The sequence below is a fragment of the Triticum aestivum genome, chromosome 4B (genome assembly GCF_018294505.1).
Source record: "Triticum aestivum cultivar Chinese Spring chromosome 4B, IWGSC CS RefSeq v2.1, whole genome shotgun sequence".
Taxonomy (NCBI): Eukaryota; Viridiplantae; Streptophyta; class Magnoliopsida; order Poales; family Poaceae; genus Triticum; species Triticum aestivum.
The window spans coordinates 637,434,236-637,455,089 of NC_057804.1; the positions used below are offsets into that span (position 1 = coordinate 637,434,236).

At 50.9% G+C, this 20,854-nt stretch overlaps 1 pseudogene; it reads right to left on the reverse strand.

Moving 5' to 3' along the window:
- Positions 1–20,146: 20,146 nt before the first annotated feature.
- Positions 20,147–20,621, reverse strand: LOC123090313 (uncharacterized; annotated as a pseudogene).
- Between the last annotated feature and the right edge of the window lie 233 nt (positions 20,622–20,854).

Genomic DNA, 20,854 nt, shown 5'->3' on the forward strand with positions numbered 1-20,854 from the left:
CTTTGAGGGTCTCACAGGAGAACATCGCATACTCACCGGAGTGTACTATATCCCACAGCTTCGCAACAACATCATCTCTGTCGGGAAGCTTGAGGAGAATGGATGCAAGGTGGATATCGAGAACGGAGTGATGACGATCTTCGACAACCTCCGAAACGTGCTAGCGCGTGTGAATCGCACGCGGAACAAGCTCTATATTCTCAACCTTGATCAATCTCAACCGGAGTGTTGGCTCGCCAAGAGTGATGATGATTCGTGGTTATGGCATGCTAGATTTGGACACGTTAACTTTTATGCCTTGAAGAAGATGTCGAAGATGGAGATGGTATCTGGGATGCCGTTTATCGACCATGTTGATCGAGTATGTGACGGGTGCTTGGTTGGAAAACAGCACCGCAGGCCGTTCCCTGCTCAGTCTACCTATCGTGCAAGTGATGCACTCGAGCTGCTCCATGGTGATCTATGTGGCCCTATCACCCCAGCAACCCACGGAGGAAAGAAGTATTTCTTCCTAATGGTAGATGACTACTCGAGATACATGTGGGTCGTTCTCCTACGATCTAAAGATGAGGCGTTTGAAGCGTTCAAGAACCTGAAGGCTGCATTGGAGATGGAACACAAGCTAAAGGTTCACGCTCTACGGACAGATCGCGGCGGAGAGTTTACGTCAAACGAGTTCAACGACTACTGCGAGAAGATTGGCATAAAGAGGTTCCTCACAACACCTTATATGCCGCAGCAGAACGGGGTTGTTGAAAGGCGCAATCGAACCGTCGTTGACATGGCGAGAAGTTTACTCAAGAGCAAGAACTTGCCGGGGACTTTTTGGGGAGAAGCTGTCTCGACGGCGGTCTATCTTCTCAACCGGGCTCCAACGAAGGCAGTGATCAGCAAGACTCCGTATGAAGCGATTTACGGACGTAAGCCGAATGTGTCTCATCTACGGACGTTCGGGTGCGTGGCACATGTGCAGACGGCGGAGCCGCATCTCTCAAAGCTTGTCGATCGTAGCACCAAGATGGTGTTCATCGGATACGAGAGGAGCTCCGGCACCAAGGCATACCGCTTCTACGATCCACAAACCAAGCGTCTACGGATTTCACGTGACGTCGTGTTTGAAGAAAACCAAGCGTGGAATTGGAGCGCAGCAACCGACGATGCTCCAAACGGTAACATATTCACAGTTGAATTTCCAACTGATGATGATGCAAGGGAGGATGTCCAAGTGGTTGGCAAGACACCCAACCAAGGTGACCGCAATGACAGTGATCATCATGGTGCCGACACCGACGACGACGCGCATGGGTCGCAAGGTGATAGAGACAACGACGCGCACGACACAGGCGGAGATCTCGACAATAAGGCGCATAGTGATAATGACAATCAAGATGATGGTCACGATCACGACGACTACGCCGGCGACGAGGATGCCAACGACCCGGCATCTACCACGCCCGAGACTCAACGGTCTTCCTCAAGTGCATCGACGCCGACACAATTTGTGTCGCCTCCTTCGCAAGCCACAACGGATTCTTCCGGGCCTCGTCGCTACAAGCCCCTCAAGAAAGTCTACAAGTACGCAAAGCCACTTACACTCGAGTACTCCGATTTGTGTTTACTCGGAGTTGAGGAGCCGGTGAACTTCGTAGAGGCGAGCAAAAGTTCAAGTTGGATGCACGCCATGGATGAGGAGATGAAGGCAGTCGAGAGCAATGGCACGTGGACTTTGGTAACCCGACCTCCGAACCAAAAGGCCATAGGTTTGAAGTGGGTTTACAAGTTGAAGAAGGACACGAAGGGTGCCATTGTGAAGTACAAGGCAAGACTCGTTGCAAAGGGCTACGTACAACGTCAAGGAGTTGACTATGAGGAGGTGTTTGCACCGGTTGCTCGAATCGAGACGCTGAGAGTGCTCCTAGCTTTGGCAACACAAGAGGATTGGAAGGTTCATCATATGGATGTTAAATCCTCTTTCCTGAATGGTGACCTCATAGAAGAAGTGTACGTGGAACAACCCCTCGGCTACGAGAAGAAAGGCGAAGAAGGGAAAGTTTACAAGCTCAAGAAAGCACTTTACGGGTTGAAGCAAGCGCCAAGAGCTTGGAACTCAAAGTTAGACCGAAGATTGATCTCACTCGGGTTTAAAAGATGTTCCCTCAAGGATGCAAAAGACAGTCTACCAAGCATCAAAGAACAGGTGAAGGTTGAAGACGCGATCAAGGAGAAGCGATGGCGTCAAGCTACGGATGAGCCGACGACAGCAAAGACGATCCCTGGGATGCTACAAGAAACGACGTAAGCAATGCCAAGGGTAAAGCCTACGAGCAATCATGTTTGGGATCCAGGTCGTAACGAGGATGTCATACTTAAGGGGGTGAATGTTAGAGTTAAGCATGAGTTCCGTGCAAGTATCCAAGTCCATCTAGGATTGATAGTCCTACTAGGATTAGATATCCTACACGTCTCGGTCATGTAATTAGCTAGCCTGCGTGCTATATATACATGTACCTAGCCCCTGTAATCTGTACCATAACGAAACAAAAAATCAGAAGCAATAAAAAGTGTACAAGGCTCGACAAGAGCCTTTGGCCATCATATCGATCTGTGTTTTCCCATCGCCACGTTACGCACGAGTTACGCCGAAGGCGCCGAAGTGCTCGCTCACGTACGGAAGCTACGGCAAGGCATACGTAGATACGCAAGTCGCCGGCTAGACACGATCCAGCAGCTTGCCTGGCTTGGTTGCTAGGTAGCTAGCTTTGCATGTACGTGTGAGCTCCTGGATGATTTTGATCTAGCAATGATCAAAAGCCAACAATTAGTATCAGAGCCTCGACGATCTACGATCTACGATGACGGACAGCGACGCTGAGTCGGTCAAGTCCGGCAACGGCGGTTCCAAGGCGAACAAGAAAGGCGACAATGTGAAGAAGGGCGGCAAATCAGCGACAAGTGGTGGCGGAACGGGTGGCACCAACGTACAGGCGCATCGCAACATCCCCATCCAGTACCCGATGCTCACCGACGCCAACTACGGCGTGTGGGCGGTGAAGATGAAGATTATTCTCCGAACCCTACGAGTGTGGGAGGCCATCACGGACGACGACGTCGACGAGGAGTGCGACGAAGGTGCCATGGCCGCCATAGCCCAGTCTGTGCCAGATTCCGTGCTGATGACTTTGGCGGAGTTCGAGACAGCAAGAGAGGCGTGGAGCGCACTCAAAGAGATGAGGATCGGAGAAGATCGCGTCACCAAGGCTCGGGCACAAGTGCTGAAGCGCCAATTTCACAAGTTGCAGATGGAGGAAACTGAATCGGTGAACGACTATGCCATGCGTCTGACTATATTGGTGGGAGAGATCCGCACGCTTGGTGCAAAGCTCGAGGAGACCGAGATTGTGGAGAAGTTTTTCAGTTCGGTGACTGATAAATTCATGTACATCATTGGCACGCTCGAGCAGCTTTACGACATTGACGACATTACCATAACGGAGGCGATCGGACGCTTGCGGACATGGGAAGAGAATGCTCGTGGTTGTCGGAAAGGCAAAGGAGGAGGTGGTGACCAACTCATGTACTCGCGCGTAGATTGGGAGTCCCCAAGTAGCAAAGGAAGGTGCAACGTTGGCGAAGGCACAAGCAACGCGAAGCGCGGCAGACAAGCCGGAAAAGGCAAAGGAAAAGGCAAGCCACAAGGTCGTGGTAAGGCGGACCGATCTAAAGAGCGGAAGCCACGGAACTTGGATATGTCTGAGGTCAAGTGCTATAACTGCAACGAGATGGGTCACTTTGCGAAGGATTGTCCGGAGCCTAACAAGCGGGAGATCAAGGCAAATTTGGCGAAGCAGGAAGATGAACGTCCAGGTCTTCTGATGGCCGAAGTTTGTGATCTCGTCCAAATAGCGGTTGTGAAACCAAACCGGAAGGTGCTACTTCATGAGAAAAAGGTAACACCAAACTTATCCGGGAGCCAGAACGTGTCGTGGTATCTAGACACAGGTGCCAGTAACCACATGACGGGGTGCAAGGAGAAGTTCCTGGAGCTAGAATATGATGTTCAAGGCTCGGTCAAGTTCGGTGATGGTTCAAATGTGGAGATTTGCGGGCAAGGTTCTGTCCTCTTTGAGGGTCTCACAGGAGAACATCGCATACTCACCGGAGTGTACTACATCCCACGGCTTCGCAACAACATCATCTCTGTCGGGAAGCTTGACGAGAATGGATGCAAGGTGGATATCGAGAACGGAGTGATGACGATCTTCGACAACCTCCGAAACGTGCTAGCGCGTGTGAACCGCACGCGGAACGGGCTCTATATTCTCAACCTTGATCAATCTCAACCGGAGTGTTGGCTCGCCAAGAGTGATGATGATTCGTGGTTATGGCATGCTAGATTTTTTTTTTGAAAAATCACCGGGGGGGAGGTCCCCACCTGAATATATTTCTCAAGTTTGTAACCCATCGTCAGACTGATTACAAGGAGGAATTACATGAGCACGTGTAGTCGTGATAAGAGGTAGGAACGCCAGGAAGAGGCGGCCTGTTTATGCACTGGTTTCTTCATCCGGTGTGTCCAGAGCATTAGGTCATCGATGATTCGCCTGAGAGTGATAATACTGTGATGATTTTGTTGCCTGAAGGTCATAGCGTTTCTGGAGTCCCAAATCTTCCATAGGATGATGAGGAGGACGGAGTGCCAGATGACCGCATCTACCTGGGTAGGTAGACGGCAGTCCCAGAGTCCATCAATGCAACTCGAAGGAGAGAGGCCGATCCTTTGCCAGATACGTTGCGCAAGCGGACATGCCAGGAATATGTGGGCGCTGGTTTCACCATCATGTCCACAGCGCGGGCATAGAGAGTCGGTGACGATATGCTTGCGCAGAAGGTTGCATTTTGAGTTGAGTCGATCTCGAAACAGGAGCCATGCAAAGATCTTCACGCGATTTGGAACGCATGAAGACCAGATGGCCACGGCATGCATGTCGTCATCATCGTCGTCGGGGCTCATGATCAGCGCGTATGCTGCCCTCGTGGAGAAGGGCAGGCCACCGTTTAGGTAGCGCTCATCCGGTCCTGTCGTCAACCGAAAATCCTGCAAGAGAGACAACAAAGAGCACAACTCGGTAGCAGCATCAGATGTGAGGCGGTTCCGTAGGATTGTTTCCAAACCATGATTCAGGACAGCAGCCACACGAGCTAGTGGGATAGTGGTGTGCGAGTATAGGCAGGGGAATAAAGTAGCAAGTGGATGGCTGTGCAACCAAGTATCTAGCCAGAAGTAGGTGTTAGTGCCTGAATTTGTAAGTACAAATGAGATGGCGTGGAGTGTTGGCAGCTGTTGATTTATTGTTCTGCAAATGAAGGATTGGCTATTTTGTGGAGCAATGAGGGCATTTGGGTGCTGCAAAGCGATCCATTCTAGCCACTGTGTTGTGTCTGGTAAGAGAGCTTTTACAGCAAATTTCATAAGTAAGCATTGGTTCTGCTTGTGGAGATTTTTTAGCCCTAGACCACCACGGTTCTTTGGTGTACACACATTTTTCCAGGCAACTAAGCATTGAGCACCAGTGCATGTTTCTTCCGCGGCCCAGAAAAAATCTCGTCAAATAGAGTCTAGTGTTTTAAGCACACTTTTGGGGATGGTGAAGACTGACATGAAGTAGACAAGAAGGGAGTCGAGGACCGCCGATAATAGGATGAGCCTATCACCTTTGGAAAGGATTTTTGCGCGCCAACCTGATAAAAGTTTGCGGCAGCGTTCGATGATCGGTAGGAAGGCATTTGTAGGCAGTCGCGTAGGTGTTAGGGGGAGACCGAGGTAGATCTGCGGAAATGTTGAGATTGGGCATTGCAAGGTGGAGGCAATGGAGTCAGCCATGGCAGAGCTGACGTGCATGGGTACGTAAGTCGTTTTTGTGAAGTTGATAGTAAGGCCTGTGGCCATGGCGAAATCGTGAAGGATGTTTTTTAACTGTTGAGCAGCGCCACTGGATGCCTTGGCGATGATGAGGGTGTCATTTGCGTATTGCAAAACGGTGGGCGGGAGGTGCGCGAACAGGGGGTGACTGAGATGAGTGAGGTCACAGTCTTGTTGGATCATTTGTTGTAGGAGATCAGCAACGATGATGAAGAGGTAGGGCGAGATAGGGTCACCCTGCCTGAGCCCGTTTTTGCAATTTATCCAGCTTCCGGGGATCCCATTCAGCATGACAGCAGTTTTCCCAGTTGCTAGGAGGTTATGAATTCATGCTGAGAATTTTGGTGGGAAGCCATGACAACGTAAAATGGAGGCGAGAGAGTCCCAAGAGAGGGAGTCGAAGGCTTTGGTAAAGTCCAATTTGATGACCATGGTTGGTGCTTTTCTGGAATGGCAGGCACTTATGAGATCAACCGCGAAGATAAAATTTTCAGCTATGCTACGCCCTGGAATGAAACCAGTTTGGTTCCCATGGACTAGCAGTGGTATTATTGGTTTTAGTCTGTTGGTAAGCACCTTCGTGACGGCTTTGATGGGACAATTTTGTAGGGAGATCGGGCGGTAGGCGTCAGGAGTGTTTTCCTGATCTTTTTTTGGTAGAAGAATGAGGTGGGCTCTGTTGAGGCTTTCAGTTTGAGTGTTTAAATTTTGGAAGTCCGTCATGAAGGAGTGGATGTGAGCCTTTACCAAGTTCCAGTATTTTCTGTAGAAAAGCGGGTCGAAGCCATCCGGTCCTGGGCTAGCCAGCGGGTTCATTTGGAGGAAAGCATTTTTAATTTCATCTAGTGTGAAGGTGGCGTCGAGCGTGGTAAGTTGCGGTAATGTATGTGTGTAGTATTTTGTGGGATCGAAGGACCAGGAGGTGCGTGGGGCTGAGCCGATAATTGCTGTGAAATGGTCTTTTAGGATGGTCGCTTTTTGAGTATGAGAGTGGTATTCAGATCCATTTGTTAGAAGAGAAGTTATAGTATTCTTGCGAAGACGCTGGTATGCGGCAGCGTGAAAATATTGTGTGTTTTCCTCTCCGTCAATTGCAGCTCGTACTTTTCCTCTTTGTTTCCAGAAGGCAATTTTTTCAGCAATAGCTAATTGCAAGGTTTGTGAGACAACTAGGTGTAGCATTTTTTCGGCGTTGGATAGAGTTCGAGCCTCTTCCTTTAGATCGATGAGATTAACGATTTCTTTTGCAACCGTCTCGCGAAGGTGTGCAGGCGATCGCTTGGAGGCCCAGGTTTTTAGGTGATACCTTGTTCGTTTTAGGGTTTTTGCCAGGGCGGTGGCGGATGTTAATCATTGGGTTGATCGTTGGTTTGGGGCCCAACATTTTTGTACTATTTGCTGGCAAGCAGTGGAGATAGTCCATGCGGATTCGAATCTAAAGTGGCGTGGTTTTGGGACACTTGTTTGAATATTTATCATTAGTGGAACGTGATCCGAAGTAATTCGTGGCAAAGAAGACAGAGTTGTATTGGGGAAGACATTATTCCAAGCCAGATTGATGAAAGCCCGGTCTAGTCGTTCGAGTGTTGGAGAATCTTGTTTGTTGGACCAGGTAAAGCGTTTGTCTAGTAGGGGTAGTTCGATTAGTGCTAGGGTGTTGATCGTGGAGTTGAAGGCGTCTGCATCCCATTGGCGAAAGTTGCGTTTATTTTTTTCATGGGAGAAACGAATGAGGTTGAAATCTCCAACAATTAGCCATGGGGTGTGGTCGTCCTCTTTAATTAGATCGAGCTCGTTGAGGAATGCCTGTTTAAGATTACGATTTGAGGGGGCGTAGATGTTTGTGATGACAAAAGGGAGGGGGTGAGCGAGTGATGTGAGTTTAATGGATGTTGCATACGTATGGTGGGAGTGGGAGTGGGAGATTAGGGAGAAGTAATTTTTATTAAAGGCGGAGATCGTTCCGCCGGCCGAACCGTTCGCGGGTAGGAAAATTCTTTGGTCGAGAGACCGTGGTAGGAAGGAGTTGAATTTTTGGTCATTGATGTCATTTAACTTAGATTCTTGTAAGAGTGCACAATGAGGGTTTATACTGATTAGTTGAGAGAGGATAGCAGCGCATTTTGTTTCGTCGCCTAAGCCTCTTACATTCCAGGAGCAAAGAGAGATAGTTGTACTACTCATGGAGAAACAGACTGGCATCTATACATAGCAGGGTACAGGTAGATACGGGGTACATTTGGGATACTAGCAGATAAGTGAAGCAAAACAAGCGATTGCTCCGTACACACGCATGGTGGAATAGATAGACCCTGGAAGTAGGGCCGCGGTATGGACGATTGGTCACCGTCGGGACGCCACATAAGCATGCATGGTTGATTGGGAGCATCATGGCACAACGTCGGGAGCACCATCATCCGTGAGATCGGCGCGTGCAATGGAGTCCGCAGCGGTGTCATCAGCCCCGCAAAGCCTGGCGATATCCGCCAGGGCTGCGGCAGGTGCTGGCGGGGCGTCGGGGATGTCGAACTTAGCATCGCGAATGGCGTCTTTTAGCGCCTTAGCAACATCTGTGGCAGTGAGACGCTTTGCCTTGGCGTGGACGGCCTTCGTGGTCATGTCTGTGAAGACTCGCGGCTCCTTGGCAGCGAGGCGAGAGCTGCGGCGCAAGCTCATGGACTTGTCCGCCGAGCGCTTGGCGCTGCGTCGCAGCTTGCGCAACACGGATTCATGGAGGTGAGAGTCTGCATTTTTTGTTGCAGGGGTGAGCGTGATTAGGCTTTGCTCATTTTTGTATAGAGGGGAGGGAGTAAGATACTGCTGTTCAGAGGGCATACCAGAGGCAGCCGCGCCAGCGGAGGAGGCAATGGAGGAACCGACGATGTGGAGGCTAGGGGAGTTGGAGCTGTCGTAGGGGCTGAAGGCCGACGGCAGCTGGACGACAGTGGGTGGAGGAGGGGCGTCGAGGTTGTCCAGGTTGTGGCCGTCCGGAGAGGGTGGTGGAGTGGTTAGGCTGAACCCACCAACAGCGGCCGCGAGTCGCGGCTCGGGGCGGCCGACGGTGGGCGGCGTGTAGGAGGATCCGATGATAGTTGAGGCGGAGAAGGCCGCGGGCGGCGATGCCCTCTGTGATGGAGGGGCCGAGTCGCTGTAGGAGGAGATGTTGATGACGGGGTGGGTGTTGTCATCCGGTCCGTCGTCACCGGACGAGATGTGGAGTGGCATGTCGGCAGCTGCGCCGACATGCATGGGAGTGTTGGTCGTGGCGTCGAAGGCTGGGGACGGTGGTGGTCCGCGAGGCATGTCGTCAGTGGCATGGTGGTCGTTGAAGGTGCCGCGGCTATGGTGGCCGTGGTGGCCGTTCTCCGAGTCGGCGTCGAAGGAGAACGGTGACGGGTCGAGCGGCCCCATCTGGTCAAGGACCGTGGCGAGCCTGGCGATCTTCACGACCTTGATGTCATTAGAAGGGGGCAGCTGAATGGGCAGGGAGTCAGGGACCCGCCGGCGTTGGTCGACCATGATGAGGGCATGGACGGCCGTGTAGTCGCGCCCCTCGACACAGTAGTGATCGATGGAGCAGACATCACCAAGGTGACTTAGCGCCCACCTGATGCCCGCATCGTGCCAAAGCTCGTGTGGGAACTCCGAGGCTTTGACCTCGATGAGCTGGTCGAAGACCGGCGCCGCGCGGTCGGCCAGCTCAACCGGCTCAAAGGAGATGTGGTTGCCTCGGAAGTTGATGGAGCCAAGGGAGACGAGGTAGTCCCGCACACTTGCGGACTCGAAGGTGACGCAGCCCGCTCCGCGCCAGGAGCCTGCCACGCTGAAGCTTGGGTTGCCGGCGTGCGCGAGGATCACGTCATGGATGAGCGTTGCCGGGTTGTGGACGGGAGATCGTAGGTGAGCATACGCGATGTGGTTGACATTATTGACGAGGCATGGAGGTGCGACGATGGTAGGCGCAAATGCAATGGGCAAACCGGAGTGGCGACCATGGCAAGCGCCCCCAGCATTCGGTGGAGACGTGCCGAACGCAGCAGCAGGCCGAGCCTCGTTGAGGCCGGCACGCAATGCCTCAAGGTCAACCGGTTGGGAAAGTGGTGGAGGAGCGGGGGAAGGGTAGGCTGTGGCGTCTGTTGAGGCTGGGAGCGGAATGATGCGAGCAACCGGGATGCCGAGGAGAGGTGCGGCTGGGCCGTTTCCGGCACGGGGCCAAGGTGTAGTGACTGCTGGGAGGCCGGTAGGGGTAGTTACAGATGGGTTAGCCATGGCAGTCGGCTGTTGTGAGGAGCTTGAGAGAGAGAATGCTGGGTTGGCGGCTGGATTTTGTGGAAGGCGAGCGAAGAAAGGGAGGAGGCAGACGGCACGGCAGCGGCTGGCTTTGTGTCCAGAGCACCAGCAGCGAGCGCACCGGAGAGGATCCCGGTAGGACTGGACTTGGTGATCCAGCGCAAGGCAGCGAAAGCAGCGGCGTTTAGAGTGGAGAGGTGAGGGCAGGCGTTGGTGTGGAGTGTGGTAGAATGCGTTGCATGCAGTACTTATAGGATAGCCGGAGTGGGGTGAGAGTGCATGTTGGGAGGAGGAGAGGAGAGCGTCCCGATAGGACATGTGTGGAGAGGAGCTAGCTAATGGTGGCGTCATGCATGTGGTCAAAAGGCCAGCCGTGTCTCTGTTGTTGGATGTAGATGGCAGTGGATGCAGTTGGGCAGGGCATGGATGAGTCGTGGTTGACGCCAGGCTTGGGTGGATTCGCTTCTGCCCATAATCTTGGGGCTCCGGATGCGCGGGCATGCATGCAGGTGAGGGTGGTCGGTCTACTCGTAGCGCGTGGATCATGGTGGGGGGCCCAGGCATAGAGAGGCGAGGTGCATGGGCCGGCTCCACCGAGGGGAAAGTAGAGGGCAGGTGGGAGTTGCTGTGTGTATGTGAGCCGGGGTTCACGGGTTGTAGCGCAGGATGGATGGGTCGATTTTGTCTGTAAGTAGATCGTGTGAAAGGCTCCGTCCCTCGTTTTAAGCGTTGGTCAAAAGTATAGAGGCCGAGTGGGTGCATGCAGTGGATGTGGGGTGGTGGCAGGTAGCTGTTGGGGACGTGTCGGATGTGATAGTGCAGGCATTGATTTGACCGTTGTGTATTTGGGTGTGTTCCCGATTGTGGTCGTTGTTTGGAGAGGAGCGTTGCATGCATAGTGTGGAGGGGTGTGGGCCGAGTATGGAGGTAGGCATAGTATGTTTTCCTGCCAAATTTGGCTCGATCATGGCCGGTCCGCGTGTTTGGAGTAGGAGCTGCTCATGAGCAGTGGCGGTGGAAAGTTGGTCAAAGAAGAGGAGAGAGAATCATTTGAAAACCAACGGCGAGCTCTTTAGGATTTCAAATCTGACCTGTTTGGTTATGACCGAGGAGCGGAACACAAAGTGTGACAACTTAGCTACTTGGAAAACTGGTTTTACCGAGAAGTAGTGGTCTAGAGCATTTGTGATGAGCATAGAATTTGGGTTAACACTATTTGAATGGCATAGGATCCAAAAAGAGACCGTTGGAGCATGTCTAGGCTAGAAAATATGACGTGTGATCTCGCTGTGGTACATGCTTAGAATCCGGTTAAAGAATTTTAATCCATGACGGAAAGGCCTAACCTCTTTTGGCGCGTCAAGCGGCGGTGTTGTCGTTTCCGGCAGGGTTCCCGAGGCTTGAAGGAACGCGGGCTGAGCAGCCACCACCGAAGGTGATTGTTGGCTGATGGCGCACGATCGTCGGGGCGAGGCGGGGCGGCACGGAGCATTGTCGACGGAGGCGGTTGAGTTGAGGACGATGACCATTGCAAAGAAGAAGGGTGTCGAGACGGGAGAGCAAGTGGCAATGGAAGCCTGCGCGTCCTTCGAGGCGACACAGAAGGAGAACGCAGAAGTGGATAGCTTTTGGACATCAAAGGTTTTTGCCCTGCCCCCAAACCTAGTTTGAAGCAGAGCAGCGACGAGGAAGCAGTCGAGGGGGAGGCGACAGTTGTGGAAAAATATGATGGTATCGTGTTTTTTTGTCAAGGCATGACGAGGTGGTGAGACCATGGAGCGTTTTGCCTGCCATAGGTCAGCTTGAAATGAGAGACCAACCTTGAAGTCAAGACAAAGTGTGTGGGAGATGAAACGGAAGGCGTGTTGCAGGCGATCGCCGATGTCGAGTGTGGGTGGGGCGACGGGCATGAGTGTAGGCGTTTGGCATGGCGATGGAGCGGGAGGCGAGGGTAGGAGGCGAGGAGCAATGGAGGCGGGGGAGTCTCTGTCAGCATCCGCGGGCGGGCAGACGAAGAAGGAGATGTGGATGTGGGGCGACGCAATTTCCCTCTCCCGGAAGATAGCAAGGGCGACCGGGGTCGAGGAGACGGTGAAGCGGAATTCCGAAGGCGATAGCTGGAGGACCATGAACATGTCGGACTGACCGCCCAGGCAACCTTGGAGGTAGCATGCAAGCATGAGGCAGTCAATCTCCATGACGGCACGCTCAATTTTGACAGCGATGTGGATGTCGGAGCATTTGTGGCGGAATGGAGTGATGGGCTGCAAGATGGCAGACCAAACCTGATCCTCAAAATCAGCACCCATGGCGTTCCCCACGCCAAGAGCGGCGCGGACCGCAGCCTGAACCGAAGAGTCATCGCACCAGATGTCCGGCAGGAGCGGCTGCGGGGTGAAGGTGGCTACTAGAAGAGTCGCTGGAGTTGGGATCAGAGGTGGCCGGAGTTGGGGAGGAGGCGGTGGAGCGGCAGGAGGTGGGAGCGGGGGCAGAGCGGGAGCCATCCAGCCTGTTTTGGCATGCTAGATTTGGACACATTAACTTCTATGCCTTGAAGAAGATGTCGAAGATGGAGATGGTATCTGGGATGCCGTTTATCGACCATGTTGATCGAGTATGTGACGGGTGCTTGGTTGGAAAACAGCACCGCAGGCCGTTCCCTGCTCAGTCTACCTATCGTGCAAGTGATGCACTCGAGCTGCTCCATGGTGATCTATGTGGCCCTATCACCCCAGCAACCCACGGAGGAAAGAAGTATTTCTTCCTAGTGGTAGATGATTGCTTGAGATACATGTGGGTCGTTCTCCTACGATCTAAAGATGAGGCGTTTGAAGCGTTCAAGAAGCTGAAGGCTGCATTGGAGATGGAACACAAGCTAAAGGTTCACGCTCTACGGACAGATCGCGGTGGAGAGTTTACGTCAAACGAGTTCAACGACTACTGCGAGAAGATTGGCATAAAGAGGTTCCTCACAACACCTTATATGCCGCAGCAGAACAGGGTTGTTGAAAGGCGCAATCGAACCGTCGTTGACATGGCGAGAAGTTTACTCAAGAGCAAGAACTTGCCGGGGACTTTTTGGGGAGAAGCTGTCTCGACGGCGGTCTATCTTCTCAACCGGGCTCCAACGAAGGCAGTGATCAGCAAGACTCCGTATGAAGCGATTTACGGACGTAAGCCGAATGTGTCTCATCTACGGACGTTCGGGTGCGTGGCACATGTGCAGACGGCGGAGCCGCATCTCTCAAAGCTTGCCGATCGTAGCAGCAAGATGGTGTTCATCGGATACGAGAGGAGTTCCGGCACCAAGGCATACCGCTTCTACGATCCACAAACCAAGCGTCTACGGATTTCACGTGACGTCGTGTTTGAAGAAAACCAAGCGTGGAATTGAAGCGCAGCAACCGACGATGCTCCAAACGGTAACATATTCACAGTTGAATTTCCAACTGATGATGATGCAAGGGAGGATGTCCAGGTGGTTGGCAAGACACCCAACCAAGGTGACTGCAATGACAGTGATCATCATGGTGCCGACACGGACGACGACGCGCATGGGTCGCAAGGTGATAGCGACAACGACGCGCACGACACAGGCGGAGATCTCGACAATAAGGCGCATATTGATGATGACAATCAAGATGATGGTCACGATCACGACGACTACGCCGACGACGAGGATGCCAACGACCCGGCATCTACCACGCCTGAGACTCAACGGTCTTCCTCAAGTGCATCGACGCCGACACAATTTGTGTCGCCTCCTTCGCAAGCCACAACGGATTCTTCCGGGCCTCGTCGCTACAAGCCCCTCAAGAAAGTCTACAAGTACGCAAAGCCACTTACACTCAAGTACTCCGATTTGTGTTTACTCGGAGTTGAGGAGCCGGCGAACTTCGTAGAGGCGAGCAAAAGTTCAAGTTGGATGCACGCCATGGATGAGGAGATGAAGGCAGTCGAGAGCAATGGCACGTGGACTTTGGTAACCCGACCTCCGAACCAAAAGGCCATAGGTTTGAAGTGGGTTTACAAGTTGAAGAAGGACACGAAGGGTGCCATTGTGAAGTACAAGGCAAGACTCGTTGCAAAGGGCTACGTACAACGTCAAGGAGTTGACTATGAGGAGGTGTTTGCACCGATTGCTCGAATCGAGACGCTGAGAGTGCTCCTAGCTTTGGCAACACAAGAGGATTGGAAGGTTCATCATATGGATGTTAAATCCTCTTTCCTGAACGGTGACCTCATAGAAGAAGTGTACGTGGAACAACCCCTCGGCTACGAGAAGAAAGGCGAAGAAGGGAAAGTTTACAAGCTCAAGAAGGCACTTTACGGGTTGAAGCAAGCGCCAAGAGCTTGGAACTCAAAGTTAGACCGAAGATTGAGCTCACTCGGGTTTAAAAGATGTTCCCTCAAGGATGCAAAAGACAGTCTACCAAGCATCAAAGAACAGGTGAAGGTTGAAGACGCGACCAAGGAGAAGCGATGGCGTCAAGCTACGGATGAGCCGACGACAGCAAAGATGATCCCTGGGATGCTACAAGAAACGACGAAGGCAATGCCAAGGGTAAAGCCTACGAGCAATCATGTTTGGGATCCAGGTCGTAACGAGGATGTCATGCTTAAGGGGGTGAATGTTAGAGTTAAGCATGAGTTCCGTGCAAGTATCCAAGTCCATCTAGGATTGATAGTCCTACTAGGATTAGATATCCTACACGTCTCGGTCATGTAATTAGCTAGCCTGCGTGCTATATATACATGTACCTAGCCCCTGTAATCTGTACCACAACGAAACAGAAAATCAGAAGCAATAAAAAGTGTACAAGGCTCGACAAGAGCCTTTGGCCATCATATCGATCTGTGTTTTCCCATCGCCACGTTACGCACGAGTTACGCCGAAGGCGCCGAAGTGCTCGCTCACGTACGGAAGCTACGGCAAGGCATACGTAGATACGCAAGTCGCCGGCTAGACACGATCCAGCAGCTTGCCTGGCTTGGTTGCTAGCTAGCTAGCTTTGCATGTACGTGTGAGCTCCTGGGTGATTTTGATCTAGCAACGATCAAAAGCCAACAGGGGAGCGCCTTCGGGGCGTCCATCAGAGCCCCCCTGGCATCGCGCGACACGGCACGGAGGCGCACCCAGCGTGGCGCGCTCGACCGCGCGCGTCCCCTTCGGCCATGCCACCATCACCATGTGAGATGGAACGGACGAGCGACACACCACATGGCCCCGGCCGTGCCCTAACGCCCGCGCATGTAGGCCCGTCCCATCTTTGCACGCGTGCATGCACGCCCGGCCCCGGCCCCGGCCTCACCTCCGCTCCGGCGAGAGCGTGCATGGCGACAAACCACCCCGGCTTTCGCCCCCTCCGGATCGCCGAGGCTTGGACGGGCTCGCCGCCGTCGCCGTCCGACGCTCAAAGCTTGTCGCCCAAATGCGAATGCAGCCCGGCCACGACGTTACGTCGGGACAACCAGCCCTGCCCGATCGATCGTTCGATCTAGCCAGTTTTAGCACGTACTGCCGCATGCCTTTCGTGCCTGTGCCTGGTCCCGGCAGATCAATCGGTCGAACTATTAATCCGTGTGCGTTTGAATTTCAAAACATCCGACCGTTCCATTCATCACTAGGTCTATAGGTAATGATCATTTTTAGCGTACGGCGCTGTATCATATGCAGAGGCGTACTAGTACAAGATACTGTACGTGGTGTACACCCTGCACTGCACACGCATGCATGTACGTGGCTCCAATGCATAATTGCACGTGCGCGCGCACGGAGTACCGAAAGCAAGGCAGCATTCAGTAGGCATGATGGGTTCAGGTGGACTGTCTGATTGATCAACCGACGCAGACGTTACGTACGTTTGCATCTCCGGCGACCGACGCGACGACCAATGCGGAATGCAATGCAATATGGTTACGCACGCACCATGGCCTCCAATTATTTAACGCCGATTGTACGTAGGTCTTATGTTTGTTTACTCATTTTATTTATTTATATCACGAGTCGCAATCCGAACAATTTGCCCCATCTTATCTTATTTTAGAGCCACGAGAGTTACACTAGAAACCAATAATACTCCCTCCGTTCCTAAATATAAATCTTTATAAAGATTTCATTATAAATCACATACGGATGTATATAGATGCATTTTAAATGTAGATTCATTCCTTTTATTTCATACATAGTTCATCTAGTGAAATCTCTACAAAGACTTATGTTTAGGAACGGAAGGAGTAGATCGCATCGACGCCCCAAAAGGGGGGCGAAATCCTAGTCTTGCATCCACGATCGGTGACCACGGGAGACGCCACCAGCCGGCTCTCTTTCATTCTTTCAAGTGGACAAGAAACATTTTACATCTCGCGTGTGTGCATGACAGCGTGCACTTGCACCGCTACTTTATTGTTACAGCAACTGTCAATGCACAGCCCGGCACGTACGTGGACGTGAAGTTGCTTTCTTCCACTCCACGGATCATCTCATCCTGCTGCTGCTGCTGGCTGACGCGGTAGATCGTCGTGTAGTGTAGTCCCTCTCTCCCATTCTCGACATGCCTGTGCACTTCGACAGGGACAACGCGTAGCCAAAGGTATCCGTCTCCTCTCTAATTTCTCTTGGCTGGTGGGAAATGCGAGCCACCGGATCGATCGCGATACATGTAACTTTTATAATTTTTGTGGCCATGCCATGACATGGATGATGCAATCATGCATGTGTGGAGTTTTTCGTCAAATTTGTTTATGCCTTTATAGACAGAGATGGATGACAAGTACAACTCTGTGTTGTTTAATTTTTTTCTTCTCCTTTGCTTTTTTTATTTTTAAATACACAATACAGATGCAAGCGCTCATATGCATGCGCATACATTCATTCTATGAACGTCACACACCTTACTCCTATAAGCACCTTCGAAAGACTGATCCAACATATCATCTTGAAATTTACGAAGTCACCATAAACACCTCGTCGTCGACAGGAACGTCTCCTCCCACTGAATGTGTATCACCGAAAATCCTGAAATAATTCCAAAAATAAATGCGAGCACCAAGACTTGAATCCTGATGGGCTAAGGATACCACAGTCCCTCTAACCATCCAACCACAGCTTGGTTCACCTCATTTGCTTAAAAGGATATTAGTGCTGAGAAGGCGCCTGAATGGGTAGCCCGATCTGTTCAGCTCCATTCTTGTTAGACTGACCCCCTCTCAAACCAACACAAATATGTTAACCATTTCTACTTATCAATAGAAGAAGCCAAAGGCAACACGCAAACCGAGCACTAGGTCAACACTATAGAAACATTTCCGTGTTGATGCTCGCAATCCCTTGAATATGTTAACTAGAACACAATATGTTCCTAAAAAGGACATAATTTGAGTCCGCAAATTGCATTCCCTTGATCCTGTAGATTAGATTAATCTGAACACTATGAACGTGATCATATACATGTAGATTAGATTAATCTGAACACTATGAACGGAGGCTGTGAGAATTGAGCAGTTCAGGCCGATTTGCCTCCTCAATATTAGTTTCAAAATCTTCACCAAGGTCGGGACTAATAGGCTCACATAGATTACGCATTCTGTGGTGCAACAATCCCAAACTGCTTTCATGTCGGACAGAAACATCCTTGAAGGGGTGGTTGTCCTTCATGAAATGCTCCATGAAATTCACTCCAAAAAATTAGATGGGGTAATTTTTAAGGTGGATTTCGAAAAAGCGTACGATAAGGTCAAGTGGCCATTCCTCCAACAGGCATTGCGTATGAAAGGTTTTGATGATGCCTGACGCCGGCAGGTCGAATCATTTACGCAAAAAGGGAGTGTGGGAATTAAAGTGAATGACGATATAGGTCATTATTTCCAAACTCATAAAGGCCTCAGACAAGGAGATCCGATGTCCCCTATCCTGTTTAACATTGTGGTGGATATGTTAGCAATTTTGATAGGAAGGGCTAAGGAGAATGGTCAAGTGGGTGGCTTGGTACCTCATCTTGTTGATGGAGGTGTATCTATCCTTCAATACGCTGATGATACAATCATCTTTATGGAGCACGACTTGGCCAAGGCGAAAAATATGAAGCTATTGTTATGCCTCTTTGAACAATTGACCAGGTTAAAGATTAACTTTCATAAAAGCGAGTTGTTCTGCTTTGGTAGAGCCAAAGACGAACAGGAGTCTTATAGGCAATTGTTTGAGTGCGAGTTGGGGAATTTACTCTTCTCCTACCTTGGTATTCCGATACATCATCGTAGGCTGACAACAGAGAATGGAAGTGTATCGAGGACCGATTTGAGAAGAAACTGAGTTGCTGGAAGGGTAAGCTTATGTCATACGGAGGCCGGTTAATCTTGATAAATTCGGTGCTCACGAGTATGCCTATGTTCCTATTATAGTTCTTTGAGGTCCCAGTTGGTGTTAGGAAAAGACTGGACTTCTATCGATCACGCTTCTTTTGGCAGGGTGATGAACTTAAAAGAAAATACCGACTTGCTAAATGGGATATTATCTGTCGACCGAAAGACCAAGGAGATCTTGGTATTGAGAATCTTGAAGTTAAGAACAGATGCCTTCTTAGTAAGTGGTTGTGGAAGCTCTCATCCGGGACTGAAGCCATGTGGACGCAGATCCTTCGCAGCAAGTACCTCCAGACTAGAACACTGTCCCAGGTAACAGTTAGGCCGACTGACTCGCCTTTCTGGAAAGGACTAATGAAAGTCAAACAATTATTGTTCAATAGGACAAGAGTTGTTATTGGAAACGGTGCTACTACACGTTTCTGGGAGGATACTTGGCTTGGCGACTCACCCATGGCCATTCAATATCCGTCTTTATATCGAATTGCTCAACGACGTGAGGTGTTCGTTGCAACAATATTTCAATCTATCCCCCTTAATATTCAGTTTAGACGGTCACTAGCGGGCAATCGTTGGGAAGTTTGGCTCCATTTAGTTAGGAGACTGATGGAGGTTCAACTTTCTGACCAACCTGACGAATTACGCTGGAAGTTGACTAGGTCTGGAGTATTTACAGTTAAGTCAATATATATTGATGTTTAATTTGAACTCCATTCCAACTTCCAAGAATGTCTGGGATGTCAAAGTTCCTTTGAAAATAAAAGTGTTTATGTGGTTTGTCCATAAACAAGTTATTTTAACAAAGGATAACTTAATAAAGCGTAATTGGACAGGACCTACTAGGTGTAGTTTCTGTGATCGGGATGAGACGATTAAGCACCTCTTTTTTGATTGCCCGTTGGCCAAGGTTCTTTGGCGGACGGTCCATATTGCTTTTAATATTACTCCACCGACTATTGTTAATGCTTTATTTGGGACTTGGTTTAATGGGATTGAGTCTGCCTTAGCAAGACATATTCGGGTTGGAGTTTGCGCTTTGCTGTGGACCATCTGGGTTTGCAGAAATGATTTGGTTTTTAACAAAACATCACGGATTCATTTTTTGCAGGTTATTTTCCGAGCTACGACAGTGATCCGTTCGTGGTCGCTACTCACTCCGATGGAGGCCAGGGAGCATTTGGTTACTGGATCTATCCGTTGGGAGATGGTAGCTTGGGATATCTTCAACCGATTTGGATGGCGGTCATGTAATAGGATAGGCAATTAGTTTACCTACCTTTTTTAGCCAGCCGGTTGTGGCGTCATTTTCTGGCTAGTTTGTGTATCTAGCCTTTTACGCTCTGTGTGAGCTGCTTTTTCTTTCTTTCAGTTTGAGACTTTGGAACTTTGTTGGCACAATTTGTTTCTCGGTTAATAAGATGGCCGTATGCATCACTCTTGATGCAGAGGCCAGGGAGCCCCCCTTTTCGAAAAAACAAATCTTGAGATAAAAAAGGCTGGCATAACTCGAGCCGACACATTATATTTTTTTGTTTGTTTGTGAAAAGACTAATTATATTCGCTTAATCACCATGATTAATATATTCGTGCCGCGCCACCGCGCCACCTCGTCATTGGGCGTTGCCCGACGTGCTTGCTCGTCGCGCTGGAGCACGTGCTCAGCGACAGCGGCGTGCTCTACGCCGAGTGAAACAGTGGCGACGACGGAGGCGACAACCGCGGCACGACGTCCATGGCACGACGGGACACCGATTCACGGCCATCTTGTTGCGCAGAGGCAGCAAAGCAGCCACCCGGCTCGTAGGGGAGGCGGCGGCCTCCACGGAAGATTTGGCTCGTGCTGACCAGCTGCCCGGGGGAGGCGGCGCCTCCTCCGGGCACCGTGATGCCAAAGTCAAAGTCGCTCACGCGTCGTTGTGGTCCACCGCATGGAGAAGAGCTCGGCGGGGTCCTCCATATCAATGAAGCAGTCCAAGGAGGGTGGCGCCTGCTTGACCCAGCCGTAGGTGAAGCTGTCACCGAAGTTCTTCACTGAGCCGCTCACCTTCATGAGCCGCCTGCGTGCGTGAGTGTTGACCCTTGAGGCCTTGACGCATGAAGAGATTCTACAAGGGCCACACATGACATGCCAATAAGCTAGTACAATCCCTACCAATTTTTTCTTTTTCTTTTTCTTTTTCTTCATAAATCTTGAAAAAATGTTATCAGTTTGATAATGGAAAGAAGTTCATGCATTGTTGTTCATGTACCTCGGAGAAAATGTTCATAATGAAATAATGGATG